We start from the raw sequence: 18,015 nt of genomic DNA, 5'->3' as shown, positions 1-18,015 counted from the left end.
GGGACAGGTCACATACGGAAAACTTAAAGAAGGACCTAAGAGGATGCCAGTTTTTCTAAACTTTCCTCTTTTAAGCATAGGTCATATTTCAAATGGAATCAGCCATCGGCGGGAAACCAAAGGCAATTTCCTTCCTCTGGTTTCCCACGCACTTCTACAGAATTCCTGCTGTTGGTCGTGACACTGACTTCAAGAACAACAGGCAGAAACTCTTAGTGATAGACTTTCTGGTGGGAGCTATGTCCTTAAGGACAGCCTGCTTGCTTTATGTGGCGATGACAGAGAAGCTCTAAAGCTTTCAATTTCTTCAGTTTTTTTCCCCATTGATTGTCTCAGTTTTTAGAGGGCTGCATCCTCTGCAGTTTTAATTTTAGTGTGTGTCTAAGGTAGTTTGATAGTTAGTATTATATGCATAGATTGTGTGCGCCTCCGTTTAAGTCCTATTGCCTTCTGAGCATGTCTCTAAATGAACAGCGATTACCTTAGATCTATGGTTCTCAACCTGTGGGTTGAAGTCCCTTTGGGAGAGTCGAATGGCCCTTTTACAGGGGTCACATATCAGCTATCCTGCATATCAGGTGTTTATCTTACGATCATAACAGTAATAAAAATGCAGTTATGAAGTCACAGCGATAATAATGTTACAGTTGGGGATCACCCCAACACATGAGGAACTGTATTAAAGGGTCGCAGCACTAGACGGCTGAGAAGCACTGCCTCAGATGCGCTCCTCATCTGATCCCGATTGATTACCCACCCGGAAAGAAGCAATCGCCTGATATTGGTTGCTTTTCTATTGCTGTGAAGAGACACTGTGACCATGGACACTCAGAGAAGGGAGAGTTTACTTGGGCTATGGTTCCTGGGGCTTAAAGCCCATGACTATTACAACGGGGAGGATGGCAACAGGCAGGCTGCCATGGTTCGGGAGCAGTAGCTGAGAGCTTACTATTTAGACGGAAGCATGTGGGAGAACACATAATCTAACTGGTAATGGTTTGGGTTTTTGAAACCTTAAAGCCCAGCCCCAGTGGGACACTTCCTCCACTGGGGAGCCACAGCATCCTTTCAAACAGTTCTACCAACTGGGACCACATACGCAAGCATATGAGCCTGTGGGCATCATTGTCATTCGAATCACCACACATATATTTATGCATCCTGTAATAAAGAGAAAATTCCTGATTTGGTATACTTCTCTGTAATTTTTTGACTGTATATAATCTATCTTACATTTTTCTTCAAATTTCTTTTTATATTTTTATGAGTATTTTGCTTGCATTGGGTCTGTGTGTCATATGCTTGCCTGGTACCCACAGTAAGTCACCATGTGCGTGTTGGGAATCAAACCTGGGTCCTCTAAGAGAGCAGCTGGTGCTCGGAACCTCGGAACCATCTCCAGCCCCTGTATATAAACTATCTTACTTCAGTCATTGCAATTCTATAGCATATGATACTCTCAAATTGACATTGAAGGTTTTTTTTTTTGCAGCCTGAACTGATTGTTTCATTGTAAAAACAACTGTTCGGGGATTATAACCAAATGATGAACTTGTCAAGGTAACGAAGGGAGCTAGAACACAGCCGCTCTATTAAAGCAGTAAACTCTGCTTGAGAAAGGCATCCAATGTGTTACCATCCAAGCGAGATCTTGCAAAGTGCGGGAGGCTCGGTGCTGCAGCAAACAATGAAAAGTTAGACACGGCAAAGACTCAGCCGGAGTGAATCACCGCAGCGGAGAAGAAACAACACCCACGGGTTCATTATTTTAAGAGAAAAATAAGCTCTCTTGATTTTACAGTAGAGAGCAGGGACTTGGGAAGAGGGAAGGAGAAGGCAGTGTGCTCTAATTTAAAAAAAAATTCAATTTAATTTTATATGTGTGAGTGGTTTGCCTGTATGTATGTCTGCACACCCACCGCATGCGTGCAGCGCCCTTGGCCAGGAGACAGTGTCAGATCCCCTGGAGCTGTAGTCACAGATTGTTGTATGCCACCCCATAGGTTCTGGGACTCATACCAGAGCCGTCTGAAAGAGCAGTCAGTGCTTTTAACTGCTGAGCCATGGCTCCAGCCCCGGTAGCAGGCTCCTGAAGGGAGGACGACTTTAACCCAGGACTTCTCACAATGAACTCTCAGAGATTATCCTGTGAAGGTTAAGCACTGAGACCAATACCTTTGTTTTGTTTTTGGTTTTTTTTTCTTCCTGCAATTAGAGATACGTTTTGATTGTGGATGACAAGGACAAAGAGTGAAAGAAAAGCTACCACAAGCCCACTATGCAGAATTTGTTCTGTTGATGTCATCGAGCCCCATGATGTGTATTACATATTTAAAAGGCATAGTTTCAATATATTTTGATTTTTTTTCCTGAGTTGTATAATCATTGCATTTGATTTGAGGCCATGTTACCGCTCTAAAAGAAACCCATTTGTAATCATTCCTCATTTCCCTTAGCACCCATCCCTTCTTACCCAGCCCTGAACTCTAGTCTACTTTCTATCAATTTTCCTATTCTGATCTTGTCATATAAATCTGAACACAATATTTCATTATGAAGAGCAGGTTTCTCTGACTCAGCTGAGTGAGTTTAAGACGTATCCACGTGCTGCGTGCATTTGATTTTTTATTGCTGCAATTAAATGTATCCATTTAACACATTTTCATTTTTCTGTTATTGTGAATGTTGGCTTGTGGCTGTTTCCTGAGTCAAGAAAAGGTGCTGTTAAGAATATTTACATAGAAGTTATTTTGTTTGACTTTTGAATGGTTTCAGGTCAGGGTGGCCTCAAACTTACTATATAACTAAGGCTTTACCTCCTGATTCTCCAGCCTCCTTGTCCCAGATGCTGGCGTGATAGGTATGTCTTACCATACCCAACTGTCTTCTGGAATCCAGGGCTACCATTTATGAGTCTCATGGTGATGTTGTTTACTAGTTTGAGACCGTGCTAACTTATCTTGCATAAATGGTTGTGTCCTTTTGCATGGCATGCAGCAGTGTGTGACAATTCTAGTTCTCTGTAATTTATCAACACTTGTTATTACCTGCGGAGGGGAAGTGGAGAGAAAGTCTATCCCAGTGCAACTGAAGTAGCATCTCATTTTGGTTTTGATTTGCATTTCCCTACTGACTGGACATGTTGAGCGCTTTTTCCTGTGTTTGTTGGCCACCTGTAAGTCTCCTAGGGAGAAATGTTTACTCTCATTCTTTGTCCTTTTAAATTTTAGGTCATCTTTTTTTTGTTGTTGTTGGGCTTTTTAATATTATGGGTACAATTCTTTTTGCACAAATATGAATTGCAAATTATCTCCCTTATTCTGAGTCATCATTCACTGTCTCGGTGGTGGAACTCACGGCACAAGTGTCTCGAGTCTGCTGCAGTTCGTGCATCTGTTTTCATTGCTGCTCCATCCTTTCCGTGCCGTCCTTGAGTAGGTGTCGCCTAACCCAAGATAGTGGAGATTAATCTCCTCATTCCTTCTAGGGGAGTTTGTCATCCATTTTGAATTGATTTTGTACATCAGGGATTATGACATTCTTTTTCAGGTGAGTACCCAGTCCCCCCTTGTACTTTGTGTTTTTTAAACACATTATTTACCCCACTGAACTGTTTTGGCACCTTTGTAGGAAATCAAGACTATAAATATGAGCTTATTTCTGGACTTCACATTCTATCCTTCTCCTCTCCGTCTAGTCTTCTGTAACTCCGGTTAACAACTGCCTGGAGGGATGAGGATGCGCTCCGTTGGTACAGTGCTTGCCTAGTATGCACAAAACCCTGGGATTGATCTTGGGCATCACGTCACACTTGGTGTGGTGGTACATTCCTGTAGAACCATCATGAAGTGGGTAGAGCCAGGAGGAGCAGGAATTCTTCCAGGCCACCCTTAGTTATGTAGCAAGTTGAGACTAGCCAAGGATATGAGACCCTGTTTCAAAAAAATAATTCCCTGGGGGTTGGCGAGATTGCTCAGTGGTTAAGAGCACTTTCTGCTTTTGCAGAGGTCCTGAGTTTAGTTCTCAGCTCCTACATGGTGGCTCACAACCATCTGTACCTCCAGTTATAGGCAATCTTAGGCCCTTTTCTGAACTCTGCAGGCACCAAGGGTACATGCGGTGCACATATGTCCATGCAGGCAAGCACTCAAACATATAAATAAAATGAAATAAATGTTTTTTTTTTAAAAAAAAAGAGTTTCAAGTCAGGCATAGTGGTGCATTTCAGTAGTTAGGAGGTAGAATCCAGAAGATCAGGGGTTCAAGACAAGCCTGGGCTGCAGGAGACTCTGTTTCCAAAAGCCAAATAGTTTGTTTTGTAATAGAGGGTAGGAGGAGAGTCAGAATGCATTATATACTTATGTGAAAGTTTTAAAGAACAAAATTCATCAATAAAAATTAATAAGTAGCTTTGTCATGACATTTCCATATATACACATAATATAAACATTCACCTCCCATTACCCTCTCTTGTCCTACCTCTCACTGGTATCTTACCTCTTCTCAAATAGTCCCCTTTCAGAAGCTTCTCATTTCTCAGGAGGTCCCATTTATTCAATGAGGCCCTTAATGTCTGTGCTGCTGGGGTTATACGTAGGAAGTGGTCTCCTGTGCCCATATGTTGTAGAGTACTTCCCACTTTTTCTTCTATCAGGTTCAGTGTGTTCAGATTGATATTGAGGTCTTTGATCCATTTGGACCTGAGTTTTGTGCATGGTGATAGATATGGGTCTATTTTCATTCTTCTACAGATTGACATCCAGTTTTGCCAGCACAATTTGTTGAATATGCTCTCTTTTTTCCATTGTATACTTTTAGCTCCTTTATCAAAAATCAGGTGTTCATAGGTTTGCGGGTTAAAGTCCGGGTCTTCTATTCGATTCCATTGGTCGACTTCTCTGTTTTTATGCCAATACCAAGCTGTTTTCAATACTGTAGCTCTGTAATAGAGTTTGAAGTCAGGGATGGTAATGCCTCCAGACAATCCTTTATTGTATAAGATTGTTTTGGCTATCCTGGTTTTTTTGTTTTCCATATAAAGTTGATTATTGTCTTCTCCAGATCTGTGAAGAATTTTGATGGGATTTTGATGGGGATTGCATTGAATCTATAGATTGCTTTTGGTAGAATTGCCATTTTTACTATGTTGATCTTCTGTAAAGCAAAGGACACTGTCACTAAGACAAAAAGGCAACCCAGTGACTGGGAGAAGATCTTCACCAACCCCGCAACTGACAAAGGTCTGATCTCCAAAATATATAAAGAACTCAAGAAACTAGACTGTAAAAGGCTAATCAACCCAATTATAAAATGGGGCACTGAGCTGAACAGAGAATTCTCAACAGAAGAAGTTCAAATGGCCAAAAGACACCTAAGGTCATGCTCAACTTCCTTAGCGATCAGGGAAATGCAAATCAAGACAACTTTAAGATACCATCTTACAGAATGGCTAAAATCAAAAACACCAATGATATCCTTTGCTGGAGAGGTTGTGGAGAAAGGGGTACACTCATCCATTGCTGGTGGGAATGCAAACTTGTGCAACCACTTTGGAAAGCAGTGTGGAGGTTTCTCAGGAAATTCGGCATCAATCTATCCCTGGACCCAGCAATATCACTCTTGGGAATATACCCAAGAGATGCCCTATCATACAACAAAAGTATATGCTCAACTATGTTCATAGCAGCATTGTTTGTAATAGCCAGAACCTGGAAACAACCTAGATGCCCTTCAATTGAAGAATGGATGAAGAAAGTATGGAATATATACATATTAGAGTACTACTCAGCAGTAAGAAACAATGACTTCTTGAATTTTGCATGCAAATGGATGGAAATAGAAAACACTATCCTGAGTGAGGTAAGCCAGACCCAAAAAGAGGAACATGGGATGTACTCCCTCATATTTGGTTTCTAGCCATAAATAAAGGACACTGAGCCTATAATTCGTGATCCTAGAGAAGCTAAATAAGAAGGAGAACCCAAAGAAAAACATATAGGCATCCTCCTGAATATTAACCTTCATCAGGCGATGAAAGGAGACAGAGACCCACATTGGAGCATCAGACTACAATCCCAAGGTCCAAATCAGGAGCAGAAGGAGAAAAAGCACGAGCAAGGAACTCAGGACGGCGAGGGGTGCACCCACACACTGAAACAATGGGGATGTTCTATCGGGAACTCACCAAGGCCAGCTGGACTGGGTCTGAAAAAGCCTGGGATAAAACCGGTCTTGCTGAACATAGCAGACAATGAGGACTGCTGAGAAGTCAAGAACAATGGCACTGGGTTTTGATCCTACTGCACGTCCTGGCTTTGTGGGAGATAGAGTTGCTGAATCTTGCTCAGCCACTCTTACCCAATAGATCTCAAGCGAGAGCCTAGCACACTTGGCAATCTTAGTAGATTTCTTCGAGTGTTCTTGTTTCTGTGCCTAAATGAAAATGATTTCATGTCTTTTGTCTTTCCAAACCGTTTGGTTACACCACCCAACCCCAGTTTACAGTCCCACACTTGCCTACTGGTTTTGGACCACAAACTGAAAACTAAAAGCAAAGGCCACCCAAACTACAATCTACCTTTGTGTGCACCCTTTAGGAGCTGCCTAGCCCTGTAGATCACATACCCTGTCATCTGGAAGGCCAGTGTTGCTGCCTATGTCTGAGACACTGAGACACGAGGCAGATCTCACATCTTTAAGACTGTGCATCTTGATGGCTTTATCGTGGCGTATTGCCACTGGTAAACAATGTCTTAAGAGTACTTATCTTAAAAGAGAGAGGAAAGTCACCTTGTTTGCTTCGGTCTCTGCAGCCGCAGTTAGCGTCTCTGCCCCCCCCCCCCCCCACTAACAAAACTTCTTGAGTTGTCCACAATAGCTAACTTCACCTTTGACCTGTTTTCTCCTTGGTCTGTGTCCCCTGAGTCTCTTCAGGTCCAAGTTTTTGACAGCTGCCATGTTGCAAATTTCCGCCCGTCTGAGACAGTCTTTCATCTTCCAGTGGTTTCTTCCCTTGATTCACTGGGAAAACGAATCTCTGGGTTTTCCATGTTCCGTGAAAACTATTCTCAAACCCTTTGCCGACTCCTCTTCTTGTCTGTCTCTTACGCTAGAGTGCAGAGGTCCCCCAGATCCCCTCTTCTTTCTACATATGCCCTCTCAATCAGATTTGGAGCTCTTTGTAAGAGTTTTTAAATGTGCCTGTCTATGTGTCTAAGTGAGTGTCTGTCATCTTTGAGGGGAAAAAAAGGCCTGCATAGGCCAGAAAAGGTGTTGGATTCCTCTGTAGTTAGAGTTACAGGTAGTTGTGGGCCACCCAGTGTGGGTGCTGAGATCCAAACTCAGATTCTCTGGAAGAGCAGCAAGTGTTCTTACCTGCTGAGCCAACTCTCCAGCCCTATAGGTCCCTTTGTCTTTAATAGTTCCCATACTGTCCAAATGTGTAAGTAAAGAATCTTTCAAAGACTTTAAAAACCACTTCTGAACAGCCAGTGGTGGCACGTGCCTTTAATCCCAGCACTTGGGTGGGAGGCAGAGGCAAGCGGATCTCTGTGAGTTCAAAGCCAGTCTGGCCTACAAAGCAAGTTCCAGGACAGCCAGAACTGTTACATAGAGAAAGCCTGTCTTGGAAAACAATATATGTATACAACAAACACACACACACACACACACACACGCACGCACGCACATGCACATGCACACACACACACACAAACCCAGCAACAACAACAAAGCTGGTAAAAGTGCCTAGGGAAAGAGCAGCTGAGGTAAAGGCCAACGAGGGCAGTCTGTATCGTTTAATTTTGCTACAATGACAAAGTAAAATGTAAAGAGTGTACAAGAGAGAAAAGGCCACAGTGAATTGGGGTTCTTCTTATTGAGGCCAAGCTACCCTACCTGACCAAGAAGGGCAGTTTGAGAATACAGGGCAGAGCTGAACAGGGCAGAGCTGATCAGTGCTAGTGTGAGGGTTCTAGAACAGTAGGAAGAACTGAATCCCAAACCCCGTGGAGGAATCAGCCCTAGCAGGCAGACAGAAAGGACCTGTCTTTCCTTAGTGTGTTTGGTCAGGGTGGCAGGGGGAGGGGTAGTGTCACAGCAGAGGGAGATCTGTGTGTGGCCAGGTGTGTAAGCGTGGTGGGGGAGCCACAGCAGAGGGGGATCTGTGTGGCTAAGCTGAGATGGTGCCTGCGTGGTGGCGTCCTGCTGGAGTCCTGAGACCAGCTTCTCTGTGGAGTGAGGGAGTTGGGGAAGAGACCTGTGTTAGAATGCAGCAAGGGCAAGTGGAAATACAGTTGTCCTGAGAACAGCAATGGGCTTGCTGAAGGTGTTTTCAGCAAATGTTTCTGAATGTGTGGTGCGGAGGGCAGCAGCGATGAGTCACGATTTCCTGGTTCAAATCCAGGCTCTGCCAGTAATGATTGTCTAACCTCAGGCGAGTTTGTTAAACTTCAAACTTCAGAATTTATTTAACAAATATTTATTTAAGTGCCAGGGGCTGAGGGTGGGGCCAAAAGAAGAAAAAGTCCCCTCTTTCATGGTTTTACCTTTCTCTTGGGTTTTTATGGTTTTAGAAGGGATTCTAATGTCTTAAATTTTAAAAGGTTAGCTTAAGCTTTTCAGTCTCTGACTTGGGATTTCTCTTACAATCAGGGTCAGCTCAGTTGACTGCCAGGGTGATTTTGTTTCTAAGTGTTACATAGAATGACGGCTCATGTTAGGTAATGGATTTAGTAAAATTTGCTCGTGCTGTGAAAGCTTGCTGGATGTCTCCACACTGTAGCTCTGCAGTAGCCAAAAATCAGCTAATTTGGGAGAAAAGACTGGGGCTGTGGTGCAGACATCTAACAGATGCGGAAGAAGAATGGAAAATAATTCTATACCCTGCTGTGATAACCAGAATGTGCTGCTAACTGACAAAAGGTGGAGGGAAAATGGCAGTCAAGTGCTCCTGTGTATATGCAAGATGGGGATATATATATATTTATGCATACACATAAATATTCTTATATATTTGAAATCAAAATGAGACAAAAAGGTTTAACTGTATTGAAAAGGTTGTCAGCAATCTGTGGAAAGGGAAAGAATAAAGAAGAAGGAACAAGAATAAAAGTAAACTTTTCAGAACATACATTGTTTTTGTAGATTTTATTTCACATCTTGTTAAAATAAAATAAAAAACAGTAATCCTAAAATATAAAAAAAACTATAGGAAACAAATGAGGAGATTGTAAAGAGAATAGAGGAAGCCGTGGCTCATCCTCCATGTGCTGCAAAGAACACGATGCTCCAGTTAGACATGGAAGGCCAGATGAAGAAGTTGTTTCCATATAAAAGAATATTTGAGAGCCAGGGATGTGGCTCAGGGGTAGAATGGTTTCCTAGGATATGCAGGGCTATGGGATGATCCCGAAAACTTTACAGAGAATATGAATTGGTTCTCTCTATTCACTGCTGAGGAACTTAGAGCCACCATAGATCTAAGATCCTCTCTTTTCATTTTTAAATATAATAGTTCTTTGACTTTTTAAAAATTTTTAAAAAAATTTAGTGCCCCAGCCATGTGCTTATATTGAGAAGAAAAATCCGACATAGAGTCTTTATCTATGGAAAATCAACATATTTTAGCAGTAGGGTTCTAAGTGTGCAGATGGCCATGGAGGCAGTGGTGCCTTCAGGGGTCAATGGCCTTGCTGTGTAAAATCCAGTAGACGCAGCCTGTGGCCTCCCTTTTGCTAAAGTTTACAAAAGTAGACTTTATAGCTCATTACCATTCCATTTGTCCTGACTATCAAATGACATCTTTGCAAAATCCGTGATGTTGGCTGGAGGTGGAGCTATAAAATAGACCTAAGCTTAATTGGGCATTTCCTGATTTGTCATCTCAGAAATCTCTGCTGTCAAAGGGGGCATGAATAGACCTGCAACCTGGAGGATGCTGGGGAGTTAATTCCTCAGACCTGTTGGAGTAAAGTCGAGGTTGTAAAGAATAATATTGACCAGTGAGACCACTGAGATTCGTATGAAGACAAATCTGTTATTATATTTAATATCAGTCATGCCATTGTAAGTATTAAATTTATCTGTGTAAGTTTTATTTTAATCAAGTTGGGCATAGTGATGCATACTTTTAATTCTAGTACTCATGAGGCAAAGCCTGGGGGGTGGGGGTGGGGGCTCTGGGTTGGAGGCCAGCCCGGTTAACATAGTGAGTTCCAGTTACACAGAGCGATCCTTTGTCAAAAACAACAACAAAAAAGAGAGAGCTTTAATCACCATGTTATGCTTTGTGGTTTTCATAAATATGAGTATAGGCAGAGAGAGATTCTGTTTTCTTTCTATCTCTTGATTCTGCCCCCTTCTCTGGGATTTGACTGGGGTCTGAACTACTTTGGTTCAGTCCATCTTCTCTAGACTGTCTTGACTTCCTGCCTAGATTCCCTACCTCTGATTTACTCCTCGATAACTTCTTATGTTTAACATCCCTCATACTCCTTTCTTCGTATTGTGGCGTGAATGGCAAATAAATGTTTCTTGTTACCTGTCACTGACATTTCCAATCATTTGTTAATGAAACATACCTTGAACTAGACGACTGAAACCTGCTTCTATTCGATCCTTGGATATGCCATCTGCCACTCTCTCTTTTCTGTTTTGTCTTTAGATGCCATTTCCTCTGAAAGCTTTTCGTGATCTCCCATGTCCATCATATGTACCATCCTATGTGTCCATGAGTCTATAATTCAACTTTTGCATCTGAAATCTATGTATCAGAAACAAGTCTTAAAGACTGTAACTCATAGAGACCGCCAATTCCTGGTCTGATTCATCGTGAAGAAACAAGTGGGAGAAATTCAGACAGGTCCAAGGCCGTCAATCATGCTTTCCTGCCTGGCTTGTTGTAACTTCATACGGGCGTTCCAAGCTTGCATAGGGAAGGAGTAAGGAGTAGCTCTCAGCGAATAGGTATGAGACGGAAGATCCCTGACATGAAAGAATGCAAACCATTGTTATTTCTGCACATGTCTCTGCAGAACACGAGAGTTACACACAGGTCAGCTCGGACTAGTGGAGCATTTCCTGTTCTAAGATTCAGCTTAAGGCAAACTCTGAGGATGGGTGCAGAGGCTGTCCATAACTCCTGTCTGATTGAGTCATTCCTGAGTATTTTCCTGCCCCTCCTTGCCATAAAGCATAATGCATACGAAGACAGCATTAGTAATACTATCTGTGATTTCCACGGGGTCTATTACAAGTAACGTCTCGCACAACCCGACAATTAAATGACCACCATAAACCATTTCAGTAAAGACTTTCTGTGAAGAAAACAAAAATTGACACTTAGCTGAATCAGACTGCTCTCTGTTGAGATCTGTGAGGAAATTCCAACAGGAGCCTCCTATTAAAGAGAATTAAAGGAGTAGACACAGAGTCTAAGACTGGAGTGGTCCCGAGGTTTGAGGTAGTAGTCCTGAAAAGTGGGTTGTATATTAAATATTAACCTGCCTTTGCCTAGCTCACATGCAGAAATGAGTTGCTGCTCACCAGACAGCATATTATAATAAATCACCCCACCCTTGCCTCTGAGATCACATTACAAATATGAGCACTCAGGGCACAGGCTAAAAGCTTCCGTGGGAAAACCAAGGGAAGGGGAGGGCGGGGGAACACGTAGGCATGAGTGTTTCTGAGGTTGGGTTTGGATGTTTGCAAGGTTTCAAAGGGGTTGGGATATGCTAGGAACCCTAAGAATAGTGGTTAGAACCATGTCCTTTGATTGACAGTCACGGGATGTGCTTGTGGAGCCATAACAGGAGGAACTCGCAGGGGGGTTCCTAGCTTGCCCTCTGTCGCTGTCATAAAACCATGACCAAACCAGCTTGGGGAGGAAAGGGTTTGCTTGACTTATACTTCCATGCGCCATCCGTCACTGAGGAAAGCCAGAGAAGAACTGAAGCAGGAACCTGGGGAAGGGACGGAAGCACAGACCATTGTTCTCTAGCTTGCTTCCAGGCTAGGACCACCCACAGTGGACTAGGCCCCCCACCCACATCCATCACTAACAAGGACAGTGCCTCCACAGACAGCCTACAAGCCAATCTGGCGTGGGCAGTTTCTCAGTTGAGGCTCGCTCTTCCCTAGTGACTCTAGTTTGTGTCAAGGTAACAAAAGCTAATGTGTGTAACATTGTAGTCTGAAGAATTTAGGATGCAAATCTGGGATTAAAATCTTGAGATGTCACCACCCGTGTGACCATGGAAAAGTTTGTAAGTACCTTAACCTGTTTCTTCATTGGTACTATGGGGATAACATTTCTACTTTATGGTATTATACTAAAAATGAAACATGACAATGTATGTAAAATTTCCTGATTCCTGGGTAGGAAGAGCGCTTCAGTGAGGAACTGAACTGCCCTGGAAGGTGAGCTTCTGCTTTATAAAGTCAGCCAGGCATGCAGCAGAGTGATAAAAATCCTTTCTCCTGCTTGGGTATGGAACATGGCAGGAGGTATGATGAATGGACTCTAGTGAATGAATGCATTTGAATCTAAAGTCCTAAAATATATGAAAGTTTACAAATATTGATCTAAAACAAATGGCCTTCAAGTTTATAGAACTAAAAGGCTAGGACAAATCTACCATTTTTATGGAGCGTGCCTGGTCTATTTTTGACTACTGATGGACTTGACGCAAACCAATGAACCAATCTGAAGCTGGATACTCAAAAAGATGTAAGAGATTTGTCCAATTAAGGTCTGCTTCTCCCTCCTCCTTCACAGAATGGCCTCAAATTCTCCGCTCTACCCTCCCGAGTGCTAGGATTATAGGAGTGGGCCATCGTGTCCAGCTAGGAATTCTTCTACATTCATCATTATGTAGAAATGATGTGTTTCCAAACATCATCATATCAAGACATTGAAAAAGGACAAGCTGGTTCTAAAGTTTTTACTGAAGAACAATTACGGATAATTAAGACGCTCTTAAGAGAGTGCCGAAGTGGGGGAACGTGTTCCACCAGCTAGCAAAACCTATAATGCTATAATAATAAGGCAGGGTAGTACTGGCGATAGGAGAGATGGCTTGGAGGAGAACAATGAGCCCTGAAACATTGACTGATACGTCCCAGATGCAATGACAATCATTTGAGAAAGGACACTAGTCAGTTAATACTATCCAGACAACTAGTTGGCCATTTGGAAAACCAAGAAGTAGATTCTTACTTCATAGCAACACAAACTAATTTCAACGTGGACCCACAATTTAAATATAAGAGAGAAAACTAAAACTTTCCCAAAATTACTAAGAAAAAAAAACCTCTCTAGCTTTAGGGTCCTCAAGGCATTTTGGACATCAAAGTTTCTAGCTGTAGAAGAGATTGGCCAACATAATTATATTAAACTTGATAGCTTGTATTCATAAAAAGACTCCATAAAGAGAGTAAGAAGAGAGCCTGGTGTGGGGGCACAGGCTGGAATCCCAGAGCTTGGAGTTTCAGGCCAGTCTGAGCGAGGAAATGAGATCCTGCCTTGAACTTCAGCTGGAAATTTTAAAGTAAAGCCTGGATAATTATCATAGGGTTATTTCAATGTTAGATTATCTAACTCTGAACGTTGTTCTGTGGAGTCATGAAAGAATGGCTCTGCCCTCATGTGTGCATGCTATAATTCACTTTCTAATTGTTCAACAGAAACGTCCTTGCTCCAAACACACAAGCTGTGACCGTGGGAAGAGCACATACTGAGTGCACACGAATGCTGTAGTAGCCAAAGCTTTTCATGAGTCCGGTTCTTTTCGAAGTCAACTTTAAAAGTTGAAAACACAGGGGCTGAAGAGACGGCTCAGCAATTAAGAGCACAGGCTGCTCTTCCAGAGGACCCAGGTTCTATTCCCAGCACCCACCCACATGGCACCTCACAGCCTCCAGTTTTATGGGGATCCAAAATCTCCTTCTGACCTCTGTGGACACTGCACACATGTGGTATACAGACACATATGTAAGTAAAACACCTATAAACAAATGTAAAATAAGCCTTTTATTTTATTTTTGTTGAAAATATTTTTTTCATACAATATATTGTGATCATGGTTTCTCCTCTCTCAGTTCTTCCAGGTCCTCCTCACCTCACCACCATTCAACTCCATGCCTTCTCTCTCTCTAGAAAACAAACTGGCAAACAAGAAACCAGAATTTAAAAAAAAAAAAAAAGAAAGAAAAAGAAAAAACACAAGAAACACACACAAACGAAACCCATAATAACACAAAATCAGAAACTGTAATATACAAGCAAAAGACCAGTAAGAAAAAAAAAAGCAGAAACAAAGCAATATGAGAAAACATGTCTCCAAAAACACCATTGAGTTTGGTTTTTTGAGTTGGCCATCTGCTGCCGGACATGAGACATACCCATAAGTATGGTTTCTATACCCTGTTAGACTCCATTGGAGAAAATTTTTTCTTGCAAGCAGATGTCAGTTGGAGATAACTTCTTAGTGAGGGGTGGGAGCTCATACCTTCTCAGGGCTGGGGCCCCACCTGGCTTCCTCTGCAGGCCCTGAGCATGCTGCCGCAGTCTCTAAGAGTTTGTGTGTGTGTGTGTGTGTGCACGCGTGTGCATGTGTGCATGTGCGCGAGAGAGAGACAGAGAGAGAGAGACAGAGGCAGAGACAGAGAATGAGTCATACTGCTTTCTTGTTGTCGTCTCTGGCTCTTACAGTCTTTTTGCCTCCTTTTCCCCCAGCTCCCTGAGCCCCTAAGAGAAGAGATTTTATGAAGCTACCCTATCATCTAGGACTGAGTGTTACAAAATCTCTCTTCACATGGTCCAGTTGGGAGTCTGTGTGTTAGTTCCCTCTACTGCAAGAGCAAGCGTCTCAGATGCTGGCTGAGTGGAGCACTGATCTATGGCTATAGCAGAGCATCCTCGGATTCATTTCATTGCTATGCTCCTCTAGCAGGATAGCATTTAGTTTCCCCCAGACCCAAGGCCTAGCTAGCCTCAGGTTCTTGGCCACCTGAGCACTGTCAGCTATGAGTTCCATCTCATGGAGTGGGTCTTAAATCCAACCAGAGTGGTTGGTTACTTTCACATTTGTGGCACTATTGCACCAGCATGCCATGCAGGCAGGTCACCATGGTAAAAGCACGGGGTTTGTAGCTGGGTTGATCGCTACCTTTCTCCTCTGGCAGCAGCAGAGTACCTTCCAGAACCAGGAGCACTAGTCAGTAGGAGTGAAAGCTCTGGTTAGGCATCAGTTTGACTTCTCTGTGCTCAGTGAGGAATGTTATCACTGTCTTCAGCAATAGGGCCTTTCCATCAGTTTGTGGGGAACAACTAACAGCCTCAGCAACAGCCTGAGATGTTTGGGGGTTCCCATGGGGTCTCTTTGGCCAATGACTCAACTAGATGCAGCCCATCCCTGGCACTGGAGGTTTCACTTGGTGGCAGAAGACACTGAGTTGAGATATTGTCAACCCAGTTTCTGGTGACTTCATTTAGATTTCTTTCATATATGTATACATTTTTTTTAAAATGAAGACATATAATCCCATACATATGTAGAATTTTTTTAAAGATTTATTTATTTATTTATTATGTATACAGTGTTCTGCCTGCACACAGAAAAGGGCACCAGATCTCATTCATTATAGATAACTGTGAGCCACCATGTGGTTGCTGGGAATTGAACTCAGGACCCCTGGAAGAGCAGCCAGTGTTCTTAACTTCTGAGCCCTAAATTTCTGTTTTTATATACCTGTTGAAATAAACTTAAATTTTAAAAGGCACATGTCAAACTCCTTCAGCATGCATATTTCAAAATGCACACAACAAAATGGACAACTGCAAAATGAAAACGAAATGATTCGTTTCTAATGAAAACCACAGTTGCTTTTTTTGATGGGTGATCTTACAGAAATCTATGTAGACACATGTAGATGTATTTTTATATAGTTAAATGTTCATATAAGCCAGATTTAACATAAAGTGAGATGCTAGTATAAAACAGAAAACACATGATACAAACAGAACAAACATATTTGCGAGGTATATAGTTGACGAAAGATTGGTGTAAATAATATATGTGTCAAGTTGTGAATGCTGAGATGAGGAACTATGAATGAAAAAACAGTATTTATAAAAGTTCAACCTTATCAGTAATTAGGGAGTGCATATTAAAATAATGTGATAGCTATTTATTTTTGGTAGGCTATCAAAAGGAATGTAAGAGTACTAGAGACTGGTGCAACCACTTTGGAAATATTGCAGAACCGTCTTGTGAAACTGAGCACCTCCCAGCCCGGGCGATAGTTCAGAGGGTGAAAATCACTTGCGCCATAAATCTGACCCCTGAGTTTGAAGTGCAGAAGGCATTTAAAAAACTGGGTGTAGCATTCATCTGTAATCCTAGGATTCCTACAGCGGGATGGAGACATGGAGACGCAGGAGACCTGCCTAGCTCACTGGCCGGCTAGCCTGGACGGCCCAGTGTGGCAGAAACAAGAGATACCACCTCCCCAAGGTGGAGAGAGAATGGGCTTCCTAAAGCTGTCCTCCATCTACAAGAAACAAATACACTTTTAAAAATTAAAAATTGAAAGCCGAACACCTCTAAATCCTCCGACCCTACAATGCACCTCTAAGAGCAAATGGGCTTCTCTCTTGGAGGTAAACAACAGTATTTTGGGGCATCTTGTTTATGATTTCCAGGGCAAAGCCTGGCTTTGTGGGGCAAGAGTTTATATGATTGGAGAAGGAGGAAGCTTTTAAGGACAAAGACACAAGCTGGCAACAGTGGCACAAGCCCAGCACTTGCAAGGTGGAGGCAGGAAGATCATGTCTGACGTCACACATGAGACCCTGTCTTAAAGACCAAAGTAAGAAAAAAATGAAATTATGAACAAACATTAAGTTCAAAAGTGAGTATTTATAATGGGAAAAGGCAAATTACAAGTCACCTAACTCAAGTAAGAGTTACTGCAAGTTTGAAACCCTCAAATTGAGGCAGAAAAACACACACGTTTAGTGTGTTCTTATAGACAAAGGATTCAAGTGTCTTCATATTCACATCTGCTATGGAACCAAATACATTCCTGACAGGAATGATAGCCCATTTGTCCGTCAGTAAAGTGAACTGTTACTAGCACACTTAGCAACTTCAGCGAATCATAGAAAAAAAGTTAATAAAAGCAAATATTGAAAGGTTATATACATAGATATATAGTATATATTATTTTTAGAAATCTCTGAATGGAAATGAAGCATTGCCAGCCAAAATAATCTAAAGAAAAGGACAAGCTGCACACACACACACACACGCAACACAACATACAAAATCAGGCCGAAGCAAGCAGCAGACTGCCAGAGATACAGAAAAAAAAGTTTTAGCATTTAATTTACTAATGGCAACGTAAAGTAGGATTTTTGTTTTGTTAGTATGTTCACACTTAACATAACTGCTAAATTTAGTTTCTGTGTGCATCAAATATTAGATCAAAATATATTTTAAAAAACGAACAAAACCTGACTTTGCACCCATTACCTCAATTTCCCTGCTTCGCTCTCCTATTTCCTCCCCACCCCAACAGAAGCGCAAGCGTCCTGAGACTTGTCCGGCTGTTCCAGAAGTTGGCAGCGTTGGCAGCGCAAAGGCCACCACCCGCTGGAACTAGGAACAGACTTTGAGGGTTTTGATTTTTTTTTTCTTCCTTTTTGGTTTAGTTTTGCACAGGGCGGGGCGGAGTGCTGTGGCGGTGAATATTTGGCATATCAACTACGCCATATCACGTTGCTCGGATTCTGGAGTTATTTTCAGCCGCTGACGGGAGAAGAGGGTTTTCTGGCCCACTCAAACTTCCCACTTTCTGAGCGTGGCGGCCCCCGCCCTTCCTGGCAGTTCTGCTTTCCCACCAGCCTACTCCCTGGCGTTCACTCTTCCAGAAGGATTCCCCCGCCCTCCCCTCCGCCCGCCCGCCCGCCCGCCCGCAGTCGCGTCACTGCGAGGGCGTGGCCCGCCGGAG

Source organism: Alexandromys fortis, unplaced genomic scaffold, assembly GCF_014885135.2.
Source record: "Alexandromys fortis isolate MF-2015 unplaced genomic scaffold, M_Fortis_MF-2015_v1.1 scaffold_58, whole genome shotgun sequence".
In the NCBI taxonomy this organism is placed as follows: Eukaryota; Metazoa; Chordata; class Mammalia; order Rodentia; family Cricetidae; genus Alexandromys; species Alexandromys fortis.
This window is presented reverse-complemented; position numbering follows the sequence as displayed.